Consider the following 16,557-nt stretch of genomic DNA (forward strand, 5'->3'; position numbering starts at 1 on the left):
GTTCATATTGATTTTGGAGCATGTTGGAGGACTTTTCTGAAAGCAAAGGAGCTGGAAGGCTCCACATTCCTCCCCCATCCCCCTGCAAAAACACAGAACCATCTGCATGAGGTGGTGCTGCACAGACACTTGCTACCTAACTTGCTAGCAGTGCACCACAGCCATGAGTTCTGTAAAATGGCCCATTCCAAGATGGCTAGCCTCAGGCCTGGGCTCAGGGCAAATTCTGGTAAAGCCCAATGTGCACTACACCCAGCAACCATGCCCAGCTGCACTCTCCAGCCAGCATCCTGCACTGGGCCATACTGAACCCAGGCATCATCAAATACTATGCTAAGCCTCATGTCCCCAGCTACACTGACACGCAGCCCCCAGCCACTGTAGTACTTCATGGGTTCTGGCATAAGACTACTGGCCTGGTACAAATTTTGCTAACACCTCTGCCCTACTCCTAAGTTCTCCAGCAGGCATGCACCCCCAGAACTGCCCTGCCTGGGTCCCACTAATACAACAGAGAGCAAGCACAGCCCCTAAAAGGCAGAGAGTCAGTGCAGATGACTTCACTGTAAGGAAAAGTGACTCAGACAAAAGAGCAGAGCATAAGCAACACACATAGGATACTCTCCTGAAGTGCCAGGTTCTGGTGAACAAGGGACACCTCCCTACAGGGCCCTCCAGGACCTCCTCTTCATAAAGGCACTACTTTCAAGAGCAGAACATAGATGACTTTCTTAACACAATGAGGCAAACAAAATGAGAAAGAGAATTTTATCTCAAATGAAAGAACCAAGGCCATGGCCAGAGATCTAAGTGAAACAGATATAAGTAACATGCCTGATAGAGGATTTAAAGCAATGATCATAAGGATACTTACCTGACTTGAGGAAACAGTGGAAGACATGAGTGAAACCCTTAACACAGAGATAAGGAATAACATAACAGAGATAACATGCTCAATAAACTAAATGAGAAACATGCATGATGGAATGAATAGCAGGATGGAGGAAACAGGAACAGATTAGTCACCTAGACGACAGAGTAATGGAAAGTAATTAAGCTGAACAAATGAGAGAAAAAAGAATTATGTAAAACGAGAATAGACTAAGGGAACTCAGTGACTCCATCAAACATAATAGCATTTATATTGTAGGAGTACCAAAAGAAGAGAGAAAAAAAGGGACAGAAAATTTATTTGAAGAAATAATAGCTGAAAACTTCCCTAATCTAGTGAAGGAAATAGATATCCAGATCCAGGATGCACAGAGAATTCCCATCAAAATCAACAAAAGTGGATCCACACCAAGACATGTTGTAATTAAATTGGCAAAATATAGTGACAAAATATAGTGGCAAAGAAACAAATATTTAATAAAGCAGCAAGGCAAAAAAAGTCAGTAACTTACAAAGGAAACCCCATAAGGCTAGCAGGAGATTTTTCACCAGAAACTCTGCAAACCAGAAAAGAGTGGCATGATATATTCAAAGTGCTGAACATGAAAAATCTGCAGCCAAGAATACTCTGTCCAATAAGGCTATCATTCAGAACAGAAAGATAATTTCCCAGACAAACAAAAACTAAAGGAGTTCATGAACAATAAGACAGCCTTGCAAGAAATATTAAAGGGGACTCTGTGAATGGAAAGGAGAGACCAAAAGTGACTGTATGAAGGTAAGAAATAGAAAACCAGTAAGAATGAATAGTTCTGTAAAAAATCAGTCAAGGAAATAAAAAATGATATAAAATATAATAATATATACCTAAAATGTGGGGAGGAGAGAAAAAAAATAGATTCAAACTTAAACAACCATCAACTTAATACTGACTGCTGTATGCAGAAGAGGTTATATACAAATCTAATGGTAATCATATATGAATAACCACTAATAAATATGCAAAGAATAAAGAGAAAGAAATCCAAATATACTAAAGAAAATCAGCAAAACATGAAATAAAGAAAGACAAGAAAGTATCAGAGAAAATATTCAGAAACAATGACAAAAAGAGTAATGAAATGGCAATATGTACATATCTATTAATAATTACTTTGAATGTAAATGGACTAAATGCTCCAATCAGAAGACATAGGGTGAAAGAATGAATAAAAAAAGAAGACCCATCTATATGCTGCCTTCAAGAGACTCATTATAAACCTAAAGACACCTGTAGATTGATAATGAGGAGATGAAGAAACATTTATCATGGACATGGATGTCAAAAGAAAGCTGGAGTAGCCATATTTATATTGAACAAAATAGACTTTTACAACTGTAACAGGAGACAAACATAAAGAAACTAATTAGTAATAATATAATAATAGTAGGGGATTTTCACACCCCACGTACATAAAAGGACAAATCATCTGAACAGAATATCAACAAGGAAACAAGGGCTTTGAATGACACATTGGACCAGATGGACTAAGCATATATATTGAGAGCATTCCATCCTAAAACAGCAGAATATACATTCTTTCCAAGTGCACATGGAACATTCTCCAGAATGGATCACATATTAGACCACAAAACAAGCCTCAAAAAATTCAAGAAGTTTGAAAGTATACCATGGATCTTTTCTGACAACAATGTTATGAAACTAAAAGTCAAACACAAGAAAAAAAAAAAAAAAGGAAAGACCACAAAGACATGGTGGTTAAATAACATACTACTAAACAATGAATGGGTCAATTGAGAAATGAAAGAAGAAATAAAAAGTATGTGGAAGCAAAAGACAATGAAAATACAGTGGTCCAAACCTTTGGGATGTAGCAGAAGCTGTTCTAAGAAAGAAGTTTATTGCAAAGCAGCCTACCTCAGGAAGCAAGGAAAGTCTCAAATAAATGACCTAACCTTGCACCTAAAGGAGCTAGGAAAAGAACAACAAATGAAGCCTAAAGCCAGCAGAAGGAAGAAAATAGTAAATATTAGAGCAGATATAAATAATATAGAAAGTAAAAAAACAATAGAACAGTTCAATGAAACCAGGAATTCATTCTTTGAAAAGTCAATGAAATTGATAAACCTCTACTCAGATTTATCAACAAAAAAAGAGAAAGGACTCAAATAAGTAAAATCACAAATGAGAAAGGAGAAGTAACAACCAACACCACAGAAATACAATTAAAAGAGAATATGATGAAAAACTGTATGCCAACAAATTGGACAACTTAGAAATACCAAAACTGAAACAGAAAGAAATAGTAAAATTGAACAGACTGATAAACAAATAAATAAAAGTAAATAAATTGAATGAGTGATTAAAAACTCCCAACAGGGGTTCCTGGATGGCTCAGTTACTTAAGTGTCTGCCTTTGGCTCAGGTCATGATCCCAGAGTCCTGGGAGAGAGCCCTACATTGGGCTCCCTGCTCAGCAGGGAGTCTGCTTCTCCCTCACCCTCTGCCTCTCCCTCCACTTCTGTCTCTCTTTCTCACTCACTCTCTCTCTCTCAAATAAATAAATAAAATCTTTAAAAGAATAAAAAATAAAAATTAATAAAATAAAAATTAAAAACTCCCAACAAACACAAGTCCAGCCCTGGATGGCTTTACACATGAATTCTAACAAACATTTAAAGAAGAGTTAATACCTATTCTTCTCAAACTATTCCAAAAAACAGAAAAGGAAGAAAAACTTCCAAATTCGTTCTATGAGGTCAGTAATACTTTGATAGCAAAAACAGATAAAGACATCACTAAAACAGACAACTACAGGCCAATATCCCTCATGAACATAGATGCAAAAATCCTCAATAAAATACTAGTAAATGCATTTCAACAATATGTTAAAAAAATTATTCACCACAATTAAGTGGGCTTTATTTCTGGGTTTCAAGCATGGTTCAATATTCACAAATCAATCAACATGATACATCACATCAATAAGAAAAGGATGAGAACCATATGATCACTTCAATAGACACATAAAAAGCATTTGACAAAGTACAACATCCATTCATGGTATAAACTCAACAAAGTAGGTTTTACAGGGAAAATACCACAACATAATAAAGGCCATATATGAAAAACCCACAGACAATATCATCCTCAAGGGGGAAAAACTGAGAGATTTTCCCCTAAGGTCAACACAAGACAAGGTAGTCCACTCTCACTACTTTTATTGCACAAAGTATTAGTATTAGCCACAGCTTTCAGACAACAAAGAGATATAAAAGGAATCCAAATTGATAAGGAAGAAGTAAAACTTTCACTATTTGCATATGACATGATACTTTATATAGAAAACCTGAAAGACTCCACCAAAAAACTGCTAGAACCTTTACATGAATTCAGTAGTCACAGGACACAAAAATCAACACACAGAAATCTATTGCATTTCTGTACACAATAATGAAGCAGCAGAAAGATAAGTTAAGGAATCAATCCCATTTATAATTGCACCAAAAATCATGCCATACCTAAGAATAAATCTATCCAAAAAGGTGAAAGACCTGTACTCTAATACTATAAAACTCTGATGAAAGAAATTAAAAATGACACAAAGAAATATAAAGACATTCCGTGCTCATGGATTGAAAGAACAAATATTGTTAAAATATCTATACTACCCAAAGCAATCTACATACACTTTTAATGTAATACCTATCAAAATGCACACATTTTTCACAGAGCTAGAACAAACAATCTGGAAATTTGTATGAAACCACAAAAGAACCCTGAATAGCCAAAGTAATCTTGAAAAAGCAAAGCAAAGCTGGGACATCACAATTCTGGATTTCACATTATTATTGCAAAGCTGTAGTAATCAAAACAGTATGGCACCGGCACAAAAATGGACACATAGATCAATGTAACAGAATAAGAAAACCAGAAATGAACCCATAGCTATATGGTCAATTAATCTTCAACAAAACAAGAAAGAGTATCCCATGGAAAAAAGAGTCTCTTCAACAAATGGTGTCAGGAAAACTGTACAGCAGCATGCAGAAGAATGAAACTGGACCATTTTCTTACACCATACACAAAAGTAAATTCAAAATGGATTAGAGACCTATATGTGAGACCTGAAGCCATAAAAATCCTAGAAGAGTACATAGGCAGTAACCTCTTTCACAGCGGCTCTAACATTTTTTTCTAGAAAAGTCTCCTCAGGCAAGGGAAACAAAAGCAAAAATAAGTTATTGGGACTTCATCAAAATAAAAAGCTTCTGCACAATGAAGGAAACAATCACCAAAGTAAAAGACAACCTGATGAGTGGGAGAAGATATTTGCAAATTACATATCCAAAACTGGGTCAGTATCCAAAAAATATAAAGAAGATATTTGCAAATTATGTATCCAATAATGGGTCAGTATCCAAAATATATGAAGAACTTAAAAACTCAACATCCAAAAAACAAATAATCCAATTAAAAAATGGGTGGAAGACTTGAACAGACATTTCTCCAAAGAAGAATAATAGAAGGCCAAAAGACACACGAAAAGATTTTCATCCTCACATACCATCAGGGAAGTGCAAATCAAAACTACAATGAGATATCACCTCACACCTATCAGAATGGCTAAAATCAAAACACAAGAAACATGGCTAAAATTAACAAGTTAGGAAATGACAGGTATTGGCAAGGATTTCTAGAAAGGGGAATGAACCCTCTTACACTGTTGGTGGGAATGCAAGCTGATGCAGCCTCTCTGGAAAACAGTATGGAGATTACCCAAAAAGTTGAAAATAGAGCTACCCTACAACCCAGCAATTGCACTACTGGATATTTACCCCAAAGATACAAATATAATGATCCAAAGGGTCACCTGTACCCCAATATTTATAGCAGCAATGTCCACAATAGCCAAACTATGGAAAGAGCCCAGATGTCCATCAACAGATGAATGGATAAAGAAGAGGTGGCGTATATATACAATGGAATATTACACAGCCATCAAAAAATGAAATCTTGCCATTTGCAACGATATGGATGGAACTAGAGGGTATTATGCTAAGTGAAATACAAGTCAGCCAGAGAAAGACAATTATCATATGATCTCACTGATATGAGGAACTTGAGAAACAAGACAAAGGATCATAGGGGAAGGGAGGGAAAAATGAAACAAGACAAAACCACAGAGGGAGACAATCCATAAGAGACTTAATCTTAAGAAACAAACTGAGGGTTGCTGGAGGGGAGGGGAGGCGTGGGGTGAGGGGATGGGTTGGCTGTGTGATGGACATTGGGGAGGGTATGTGTTGTGGTGAGCACTGGCTGTTGTGTTAAGACTGATGAATCACAGACCTGTACCCCTGAAACAAATAGTACATTATATGTTAACTAAAAAATAAAATAAAGAAAGAAAAACAAAAAAAAACCCACAAATATTTGGAGGAAAGTAAAAAAATAAATAAATAATTTTTTTTCTACAAAAAAAAGAAAGAAAGAAACAGGGTGTTGGCAAGGATGTGGAGGAAAAGAAACCCTCTTGCACTGTTGTTGGAAATGCAAACTGATGCAGCCACCATGGAAAACAGTATGGAGGTGCTTCAAAATTTAAAAATAGAACGTTTCTATCATCCAGCAATTGCACTACTGGATATTTACTCAAAGAATACAAAAATACTAATTCAAAGGGATATATACACCCCTATGTTTTTTTTTTTTTTTTAAAGATTTTTTATTTATTTATTTGAGAGAGAGAGAATGAGAGAGAGCAAGCACATGAGAGGGGGAGGGTCAGAGGGAGAAGCAGACTCCCTGCCGAGCAGGGAGCCCAATGCGGGACTCGATCCAGGGACTCCAGGATCATGACCTGAGCCGAAGGCAGTCGCTTAACCAACTGAGCCACCCAGGCGCCCTACACCCCTATGTTTATAGCAGCTTGTGTACAATAGCCAAGCAATGGAAGCAGTCCATGTGTACATGGATTGATGAATGGATAAAGAGGGCATGATATATATATATATCCAAATAGTATTCCATGGTATATATATAGTATTTCATGGAATATATATTCCGTTGAATACTATTTGGCCATAAAAATGATGAAATCTTGCCATTTGCAACAACATGGATGGAGCTAGAGAGTATTATGCTAAGTGAAATGTCAGTCAGAGAAAGACAAATACAACTTCACTCATATGTGGAATTTAACAAAACAAAGGAGCATAGGGTAAAAAGAAAAAGAGAATGAGGCAAACCAAGAAACAGACTCTTAACAATAGAGAACAAACTGGTGGTTACCAGAAGGCAGGTGGTTGAGGTGATGGGTTAAATAGGTGATGAGGATTAAGGAGTGCACATTGTGAAGAGCACTGGGTGTTGTATGGAATTGTTGAATCACTATGTTGTACACCTGAACTGGTATAACACTGTATGTTAATTAATGGAATTAAAATAAAAACTTAAAAAAGTAACTACTGGGAAGGAGCAAATAAGGAATTAATGAGATTGTGACAAGAGGGGTAAATAATCCCTCTCTACCTTATACCTGTATAAAGAGAGAGAACAGAGATCTCCTATGTTTCAAATCCACAACATGAAGAGAGTGGCATAAATTTTCCATCTCTGCACAATATTCATTATGCATTGTGAATTGAAAAAAAGTAGATTACAAAATAGTAGTCTGTATGGTATGAATCTATTTAAAAAAAAGAAAAGTACAAACTCAATATATAAGCATAGATAAAGGTGCATAGAAAATGTTCAGACGGGTATATACCTCTCAATTTTAATTGTAGTTATCTCTAAGAAATGAAATTCTAATTTATTTTTCTTTTTCTTTTGTTGTTTATATTTTTTTATTGTTGTGCAGTGACCTTGTAATACTTGTGTAATATTTTTAAATTAAAATAAACTATATTAAAAATTCTTAAATCTGTATGAGAGTATGAAGAGGCCCAAAGGAGACTGTCAGAAATAGAAAGGCCCCTAGATACTAGGTAATCTACCTCTTGGTGTTCTCATGTGGAAACAAATGCCCAAAAAAGTAGACACTTGGCTAAGATTAGAATTTTGATGTCCTGACTTCTAGCCCCCTGATCTCTCTTACTACCTCATTTAATTAAACATCTTAGTTTAAACGTAGTCAGGAATAGACAGCAACCACCTGGAATGTCTATACTCACCAATTCCAAGAAGCAGGGTAAATATTTATGTTATATTGCAAAATCGAATGTGAGCTAATCCTGATCCTTCAGCGCCCTGCACTGGAAGAATGGTGAGCATCTTCTCCCCGCTGAGGTAACAGAGACTTCAGTGACTACTCAGAATTCACAAAGCAAGTGAAAAGCCCATTCAGGGTCTGAACCTGGCTAGAACACCATCTTCCAGACATTTAGGTGCAAGCAGTCACATAGCTCTCTAGCTTAGGCCCCAGGTCATAAACTTGCCGAGACTAGGTTGTTTCTTATTTCACTTACAAAATGAAGTTATTGGAAATCTCTCCCTATTGCATCCCTCCCTGTGAGTCAGGCACACTATCAATCACTCCTAATGAATTATTAAATGCTTTAAAAGTGATAAAAAGAAATAAGCCAGCCTGAAAGCCAGCAGGAACTGCACCCCTTGTGAGCCTGCTAAAAAGAGGAGCCCTCATCTTTGTTCATCATGCATGCAGGATAAGCCCAAGTCATTTTGCCACTGCTCCCTACTTCCTCCTCACCAAGTTTCTCTCGTGGACTTGAAAGTTGAGCACCCTAAACCTTGACTAAAGGGGAGGAAGGAAGTGAACCAGAATAAGAAACTTTTCCTTGAGGGCACCTAGCATGGCAGTGTGGTACAGTGGAGAGATTACCAGGTCTGAGAACACACAGACTGAGTTAAAATCCCACCGCTGTCAAGTATTGCTTTAGAACCTCTACTAGGTCCTTTCATCTTTCTGAGACTCACTGTTCCCTCATCTGGAAAATGGTGTAAAGTGGGTTTCAATGAAGTGCTTTCCCACTTGCTTCCATATCTTGAGTTTCTGTTTTAAGTACATCTTCCCTGTCTTCTTCCAGGAATCTGGCACGGGAAATGTTTCCCTTTCTTAAAGTGTGGGCACACTCAAACATTCTCATGCTTTTAAGCCCCATGCCAATGTTCTGGGGTTTGCAGTCTGCAAATGCAAAGCAGATTTTGACTACACACTCACATACCACAGAGCTTTGCGTGTCTCCAGCAGTTCAGACAGAACATTCCCTAATGGCGTGGACTGGAGGGTGTGGCTTGTCACCAATCACTAAAAGCTTTATCCACTGGAGACCAGATGGGCTTTAAGGCCTCCAGCTCCTTGGCTGTGGTAAAAGGGGCTTGTTAAGAGAAGGCTGATCCCACTGTGGGTGTAAACTACCCTGATTCAGAGGCCCATGGTAGAGCAGAAAGAACATTAGAGGGGGAATTATGTAGTCATACAATGTGTCCTTGCACAAGTCAAAGCCCCTCTCTGGAACACGGTTTTTTTCTTTTGAAAGTGGGGGTAATAACCTCTGATCTACTTATTTCACAGGGAAGGATTAAAATAAATCATGGGCATGCGTGCTTTAAAAGCTTTACTGCTCTATTTACACATGTGTTATTATTATGTCATAGGGTTTAATCTGCACATCCACCCTTGGAATTTTGAGCTAGTAGAGCCTAAGACCTGGAGAATTGGTTCAACCAGGCAGGGCCCAAGCCCTCCCGATAAACGCAGTGAGACAACTTTGTAACTGAATATAAACTCTGGAACAAAAAGAGAGGACAAAAAGTGAGCCGATTTAGTTAAGAGGGAAACCATTGCTCCAGGAGAGGTATAATGCTCACCCTGAGAAAAGAGGGAAACAAACAAACATGTACCCATTCTTAGAACCATGAGTTATTTATCTTGTGAAAGATGTTTGGGCCATAACAAAAGATGGTGGTCTGTCCCTAAGGAGTTTCTTCTGACAAGTTTCTGAAAAAATTTGAAGCCTTTTGGGGGCCTCCAAATAACTGGTCTTATAAAGAGGGATTTCCAAAAGCTAGCATTGAGAACTGAAGTCCATTCAAGAAGGCAACCTTCTGAGGAGAAGTTGAACAGATTCTGTTTTCCAGAATTAGCCTCGGAGGTTGAAAACGAGAAATCAACATCAATAGACCTCAAAGAAACTGAAGGAACCAAACATATAAAACAGCCTTTTAGCAAGGGCCAAATAGTGCAGCACCCAATTCAGGGATTTTGAGGAAAATTTTAAAATACTAAGTCACAGGTCATAGTCCAGTGAAGGAAGGCTAAGAGGTAGGGATAGAATGTTTAAACTCCTAGTAACCAGGACTAAACTAAACATATACTAGAAACCTATAGTCCTCTCTTCTTGTTTTCTTTCTTCTCTTTATAGCCCCAATATCACAGTTCTCTGATCTGACTTTCACCTCTGCCTGCATTCCGCAGAGGCCTGTGTCCACAAGATTCCTGTGAGACAGCACTGTTGAGGTACTCCTACCTAGGCTGAGCCAGGAATCCTAACAATTTTGTCCTTGACTCTCTCTCAGCCTTAGTTACCCTCCACAGAGCTTCTGTATCCACCCTCTCTGTATCAGCTGATTTTTGAAAGCCACAATTCTGCACTCCATTTTTAATCCTTTTGCTTTTGTCTTGATCCCCATTTACCACATCACTGCCTTTACATCCACATTCTCCCTTTCTACCCAGTCCTAGAGTGAAACATGAACAACATTGCATGTACTAACTAATTAATTGTGACTGTGTTGTGTACCATTTTGGAAAGGATTGTGTGGCTCTATCTGGGCTTGGTGGGAGAGAGTACCATGACTGTATACCATGAGAGTGTAGGTTGATGAGGGACTGTGAGTGGCAGTATGCAGTCTGTATATTTGTTGACAGAGATGAGCCCCTTTGGATAAATGGTTTCAGAGTGTACTTGGCTTTATTTTTGGCTTATTTAAAATACTAACTTTTGGATCAAGCTCAACCATCACCATCACTCTTACTTGTCCCACTCACTTTGGGACAGCCTGTGTTCTTGAGTACTGAATAATTTCTGAGGACTTCTTGACCCAGTCAGTAGTAGGACTTTGGGCTTCTGTCTAGGAGGCATATGTTCGGGGGAACAGAGAGTAAGTGCAGAGTGCAGAAGATAGGAAAGCTACAACCATTATGCATTTAATAGTGTGTGTGTGTCCAGTCCAGTATCAGAACAGAACTGATAGGATAAAGGGAACACCAACTCACTGCTTTATGCAAATTCTGCTTACATGCCCAGGCTCAAATATCTCTTGGGCTATTATCAGAACTCCTAATTCCAGCGATAACCTTTTCCTTGCTAGGCATTTTAGAGGGAAGTAAACTCCTAGGAAATAAATTATTGTAGTTTTTTCACAACTAGGCCTGGTAACTCCTCCCTCTAATTTTCAAATAGGGTTTTCACATTCTTCAGGAAAATCTATTTTTACCAAGTGCCCCCCAAAATATATGGATTTCTTGCCCTGGCAATGATGGTCCCCCCACAAAGAGGCTTGTCCATAGTTTTATAAATTAAGCATTGTCTTTACCTGTGAATAACAGAAAATTCCAAACAGTTGTTGTTATTAGGGATTTTATTTTTTTCACAGGAGAATTCCAGAGGTAGGTGGCTTTATGATGCCCTGAGATATCTAAGCCTATTCTGGTCTTCTATTCAATCGGGACTGCAACATGTGGTTTTAACAATTTTCACTGTCCAGTGGTGCTCAATAAGGGGGTAAGTGAAAGAAGAAATTAACCTTGTGTTTAGAAGTAACACCTTCTCTTTCTCATGACAAAGCTATATGGTTTGGCTATGGTTAACCATGTCTTCTCAAGACAAAAAATAGCTACTCTACTTCCTGTATCACATACATATAATAGATAAGAAGAAAAAAAAGGGCAGAGAACAAAAGAAATACACAAGATGAGTCATCCTGACCTTAAGAGCTTTTCTAGAAGTTCAATCTGGAGATTTCTATTACATCTCAATGACTGAACTCTGTCACATGCCCACTCCTAATTACATAGAAGGCTGGGAAATGTATATCTTCTTTTAAACTGAGAAAATTGTTACACACAGAAATCATAATTCTCTTAATATGAAAGACAAGTCGACTAATGCATTGATGGAATATATTTTCCACAACAATTGTAAGATTCAATCATTCAAAAATATTTTGAGGGAGCTACTATGTGCCAGGTACTATTCTAGACAATGGGGACACAACGGTGAGTAGGACAGGCATGTTCTCTACATTAGGGCAACTCACCTAAACTCTATGGACCTAATTTTTCAAACCTAACAGTGATAATGCCTAGCTTGCATGATTGTTGTAAAATACATCCAATTTTTACAGATATATATGTATATATGTGTGTACAAATAATGATAATACAAATATAAATAATGATAAATTGTATTAGTACCATTTGTAAGTAATCTATAGTTTTCCTATTGATTTGAAAAGCTGTCTTAATTCTACACTGAATTATAAATATTGTTTTTTCTTTTTTCCAGTTTTATTAAAATATAATTGACATATAACATCATATAAGTTTAAGGTATACACCATAGTGATTGAATATATGAATATATTGCAAAATGATTACCACGATACCTTTGGTTAATATCTATCACCTCACATAGTTACATTTTTTTTCTAGTGACAAGAACTTTTAGGGCTACTCTCTTAGAAACTTTCAAATATACAATACTGTATTGCAGGCTATAGTCATCATGCTGTACAGTACACCCTCATAACTTCTTATGACTGGATGTTCATACATTTTCACCACCTCCACCCATTTTTCTCATCCCATCCATCCATGCTGGCAACTACTAATCTGTTTCTATAAGTTCAGTATTTCTGGTCCTACTTATAAATGAGATCATGCAGAATTTGTCTTTCTCTGACATTTCACCTAGCATCACACCCTCAAGATTCATTCCTGTCATCTTTTCTGGCTGAATAATATTCCATATATATATGGAATATATATGGAATAACATTGCATGTACTAACTAATTAATTGTGACTGTGTTGTGTACCATTTTGGAAAGGATTGTGTGGCTCTATCTGGGCTTGGTGGGAGAGAGTACCATGACTGTATACCATGAGAGTGTAGGTTGATGAGGGATATATATATATATATCCCACATTATCCATACATTATCTGCCGACGAACACTTAGGTTTTCATGACTTGGCTATTTTAAATAATGCTGCAATGAGGGGCGCCTGGGTGGCTCAGTCATTATGCGTCTGCCTTCAGCTCGGGTCATGATCCTGGGTTCCTGGGATCGAGCCTCGCATCAGGCTCCCTGCTGGGCGGGAAGCCTGCTTCTCTCTCTCCCACTCCCCCTGCTTGTGTTCCCTCTCTCGCTGTGTCTCTCTCTGTCCTATAAATAAATAAATAAAATCTTAAAATAAATAAATAAATAAATAAATAAATAAATAAATAAATAAATAATGCTGCAATGAGAATAGGGATGCAAATATCATGTTGGGATAGCGATTTAATTTCCTTTGGATATACACCCAGAAGTAGAATTGCTGGATCATATGATAACTTGATTTTTAATTTTTCAAAGCCCTCTATACTGTTTTCCATGGAGCCTGCACAAATTTACATGCCTAGTATGAGTGTACAAGGGTTCCCTCTTCATTTCCTTGCCAGTGTTTGTTATCTTTTGTCTTTTTCATAAGCTATTCTAATAGGTGTGAAGTGATATCTCATTGTATTTTTCATTTGCATTTCCCTCATGATTAGTGATATTAGCACCTTTTCATGTCTGATGGCCATTTGAATACTTTATTTAGAAAAATGACTACTCAGGACCTATGTCTATTTCTAAATTAGATTATCTCAGTTTTTTGTTTATTATTTGTTTTTCCTGTTAAATTTCATGAATATTTTATGTATTGTGGATATTAACCCCTTATCAGATATGTGATTTGCAAATATTTTCTCCCATTCCATAGGTTCCCTTTTCTATTCCATTGATTTTTTCCCTTTTTTTGTCACCTTTTTATTATCTTTTTAAAAAATTTTTATTTAAATTCAATTTCATTAACATATAGTGTATTATTAGTTTTAGGGGTAGAATTTAATGATTCATCAGTTGCTTATTACATCATGTGCCCTCCTTAATGCCCATCACCCAATTACCCAATCCCCCCGACCTACCTCCCCTCCAGCAACCTTGTTTCTGTCCTATAGTTAAGAGTCTCTTATGGTTTACCTCCTTCTCTATTTTTATCTTATTTTATTTTTCCATCCCTTCCCCTATGTTCATCTATTTTGTTTCTTAAATTCCACATATGAGTGAAGTCATATGGTATTTGTCTTTTTCTGACTGACTTATTTCACTTAGCATAATACCCTGTAGTTCCATCCACATCATTGCAAATGGCAAGATTTCATTCTTTTTCATGGTTGAGTAGTATTCTATTGTATATATATACACCACATCTTCTTTATCCATTCATCTGTCAATGGACATCTGGGCTCTTTCCATAGTTTGCCTATTGTGGACATTACTGTTATAAACATTGGGGTGTATGTGCCCCTTTGAATCACTATTTTTGTATCCTTTGGATAAATACCCAGTAGTGCAATTACTGGATCATAGGGCAGTTCTATTTTTAACTTTTTGAGGAACCTCTACACTGTTTTCCAGAGTGGCTGCACCAGTTTGCATTCCCACCAGCAGTGTAAGAGGGTTCCCCTTTCTCTGCATCCTCACCAACATTTGTTGTTTCCTGAGTTGTTAATTTTAGTCATTCTGACTGGTGTGAGGTGGTATCCCATTGTGGTTTTGACTTGTATTTCCCTGATGCCAAGTGATGTTGAGCATTTTTTCATGTGTCTGTTGGCCATTTGTATGTCTTCTTTGGAGAAATGTCTGTTCATGGCTTTTGCCCATTTCTTGACTGGATTTTTGGGGGGGGGTGAGTTTGATAAGTTCTTTATAGATTTTGGGGCGCCTGGGTGGCTCAGTCCCTGGGATCAAGCCCTGCATTGGGCTCCCTGCTCTGTGGGAAACCTGCTTCTCCCTCTCCCACTCCCCCTGCTTGTGTTCCTTCTCTCCCTGTGTCTCTCTCTGTCAAATAAATAAATAAAATCTTAAAAAAAAAAAGTTCTTTATAGATTTTGGATACTAGCCTTTTGTCTGATAAGACATTTGCAAATATCTTCCCCCCATTCTGTAGATTGCCTTTTAGTTTTGTTGGCTGTTTCCTTTGCTGTGCAGAAGCTTTTTATCTTGATGAAGTCCCAAGAGTTCATTTTCACTTTTGTTTCCCTTGCCTCTGGAGACATGTCTAGCAAGAAGTTGCTGCAGCTGAGGCCAAGGAGGTTACTGCCTGTGTTCTCCTCTAGGAATTTGATGGATTCTTGTCTCACATTTAGGTCTTTAGTCCATTTTGAATTTGTTTTTGTGTATGGTGTAAGAAAATGGTCCCATTTCATTCTTATGCATATTGTTGTCCACTTTTCCCAACACCAATTGTTGAAGAGACTGTCTTTTTCACATTGGATATTCTTTCCTGCTTTGTTTGAGATTAATTTGCCATATAGTTCTATGTTCATTTCTGGATTTTCTATTCTGTTCTATCAATCTATGTGTCTATTTTTGTGCCAGTACCATACTGTTCTGATTGCTACAGCTTTATCATATAACTTGAAGTCAGGAATTGTGATGCCTCCTTCTACTTTTCTTTTTCAAGGTTGCTTTGGTTATTTGGAGTCTTTTGGGGTTTCATACAAGTTTCAGGATTGTCTGTTCTAGTTCTGTGAAAAATGCTGTTAGAATTTTTTTTATATATTATATGGCCATTTAAAATCTTTAATCAAATTTCATCAAAGATTACCAGCCATATTATATGCCATGATTAGCTTTCTATAAACAACTTTGCTTTCTGTGTACAAATCAGTGTCAATGGAATAAAAAATAAAACCATATCCTAGGCAAAGAACTTTATTAACCTTTTTTCAAACTTTATTTCCAGGCTTCTTCAGCTTAATTAGCTGCAAAGAATGAATTGTGTATAAGCAAAACCTGAAAAGAGCTGCAATGTCCAAGGGGCTTGGGCTTAAAAATATTAGAGATCTAGAATTTATCAGATCCATGAACAAAATTGTAAAAAGCAATCATAATATAAAATAGCAGTTCCCAGTAACTTCTTCGAGTTTTATCTTCTTCAGAAGTTGACTCAATTCGGTTTGCTTCATTCTTGGAAGCTTCATCAAAATTCTCCACAAGATCTGGAACTTCATCATCATCATCCTCTCCAGTAGCAAGTGGTGCTTTTCCATCCACAGATTGTTTGGGCAGAGCTTCAGCCAGTCTTCTTAAACTAGTCAGACTGTCTGCACCAAGTTGGTTTAAGATACTGGGTAGCATTTCTGTCAGCTGCTTTATCTCAGCATGGCCTGTAATGGTGAAAGTGTTTGCTGCCAGCAATGCCTGAACTTTGGGGTTGTTAAAGTGGATCGCTGTTCCTTGGTCTGTGGACATACTCACTTCTTCAATACCAGAGATGTTGTTTACCCCTAACTTCTTTAAGGAGAACTAAAGTTTTTTATCACCTGCTGTAGCCATTCTATGAACCATCTTCTTTCAGGGAGCAGTTCTTTTCCCACCAATG

The 16,557-nt window shown here is 37.3% G+C and overlaps 1 pseudogene; it reads right to left on the reverse strand.

Annotated features, from left to right (window-relative positions):
• Window positions 1-16,019: 16,019 nt before the first annotated feature.
• LOC118535049 (transcription factor BTF3 pseudogene) lies at window positions 16,020-16,427 on the reverse strand (annotated as a pseudogene).
• Between the last annotated feature and the right edge of the window lie 130 nt (window positions 16,428-16,557).

This window comes from Halichoerus grypus, chromosome X (genome assembly GCF_964656455.1).
Source record: "Halichoerus grypus chromosome X, mHalGry1.hap1.1, whole genome shotgun sequence".
Lineage (NCBI taxonomy): Eukaryota > Metazoa > Chordata > Mammalia > Carnivora > Phocidae > Halichoerus > Halichoerus grypus.